Genomic DNA, 1,921 nt, shown 5'->3' on the forward strand with positions numbered 1-1,921 from the left:
GCCACGCCCCCTCCCGGCGGGGGGCTCGGCGGAGCGGGGTGGGGCCCAGCGCCGGCTCCACCAACCAGAGCCCGCTCACCGGCCGCTGCTCTTGGATTGGCGGGCGCTTCGGCCAATGGGGGTGCGGCAGGAGCGCGGCGTGTCTGCGCCGAGGGGAGGGGCATTGCGGAGGAGGTGGCTCTCAGCGTTGGTCCTCCGCCCCGAGCTTGGGGATGAGGCTCTGACCGGAGTCCCTCCCCCGGGGGGGTGGACAGGTGAGGACGCTTCGGGCAGAGTTTGGTGTGGGGGCCGCGCATCCTTTCCGCTTACGATGGGCGCACTGCAGTCCCTTCGGGTGTCCTCCTCTACCCGAACCTTGTCGGGCTTGGAGGGATCTTGCAGACAGAGATGCATGTACCTGCGTGCTGCAGAGTTGAGGGCTGGCCGCCCTGAGAGGATTAGAGCCGTGCCCGCGGTTGGTCTTATGCCCTTCTCAAATCCTTTACGGCCTCCCTGCAGAGCCTTCTCATCTCCCTCTGCAGATGTTTTCCCTTCTTATTCCCCCAACTCCAGTCTCCCTCTTTCCAAATGTGAGAGAATCCACAATATCTATTAAACGCAGGGTACTCAGCCAAGCCCCCTGGCAGTGGGACTTAATGACTTAGGGGTAAACTTAAGGAAAGGACAGAAAAGAAGAGGGGAGGAAAAGGGAGGAAAGGAAGACAAAAAGAGAGAGAGAGAAAGCCAATTATGTTCTCCCAGGTCTTGAAGGATGTGTGGATCATAACAAACCGTGGAAAACACTTAAAGAGATGGGAATATCAGACCATCTTACCTGCCTCCTGAGAAACCTGTATGTTGGTCAAGAAGCAATAGTTAAAACCTTGTATGGAACAACTGACTGATTCAGGACTCAGAAAGGAGTATGATAGACTGTTTATTGTCACCCTGTTTTTTAACTTATGCACTGAGCACATCATGAGAAATGCAGGGCTGGATGAGTTAAAAGATGGAATCAAGCTTGCAGGAAGAGACAGCAACAACTTCAGATATGCGGATGATACCACTCTAATGGCAGAAAGCTAAAGGAATTAAAGAACCTCTTGATGAGGGTGAAGGAAACTGAAAAAGGAGGCTTAAAACTAAATGTTAAAAAAACCAAGATCATAGCATCTGGCCCCATCATTTCATGGCAAATAAAAGGGGGAAAGGTGGAAGCAGTGACAGATTTCCTCTGCTTGGGCTCTAAAACCACTGCGGATGGTGGCTGCAGCCATGAAATTAGAAGACAATTGCTTCTTGGCAGGAAAGCTATGACAAACCTAGACACTGTGTTAAAAAGCAAAGACATCACTTTGCTGACAAAAGTCCCTATAGTCAAGGCTATGGTCTTTCTGGTAGTCACATACAGTTGTGAGAGCTGGACCATAAAGAAGGCAGAGCGTCAAAGAATTGATGCTTTTGAACTGTGGTGCTGGAGAAGACTCTTGAGAGTCCCTGGACAGCAAGGAGATCAAACCAGTCAATTTTAAAAGAAATCAACCCTGAATACTCATTGTTAAGGGGAACTTCAGCTGAAGCTCAAGCTCCAATACTTGGGCCACCTGATGCAAAGAGCTGACTCATTGGAAAAGACCCTGATGCTGGGAAAGATTGAAGGCAGGAGGAGAACAGGGCAACAGAGGATGGGATGGTTGGATGGCAGTACCAATGCAATGGACATGAACTTGGGCAAAATCCAGGAGATGGTAGGGGACAGGGAGGCCTGGGAGAAGGAAATGGCAACTCACTCCAGTATTCTTGCCTGGAGAATCCTGTGGATGGAGGAGCCTGGTGGGCTGCTGTCCATGAAGTCTCACAGAGTCAGACACAACTGAAGCGACTTGGCATGCATGCATGCATTGGAGAAGGAAATGGCAACCCACTCCAGTATTCTTGCCTG

This window comes from Oryx dammah, unplaced genomic scaffold (assembly GCF_014754425.2).
Source record: "Oryx dammah isolate SB20612 unplaced genomic scaffold, SCBI_Odam_1.1 HiC_scaffold_24, whole genome shotgun sequence".
Taxonomy (NCBI): domain Eukaryota; kingdom Metazoa; phylum Chordata; class Mammalia; order Artiodactyla; family Bovidae; genus Oryx; species Oryx dammah.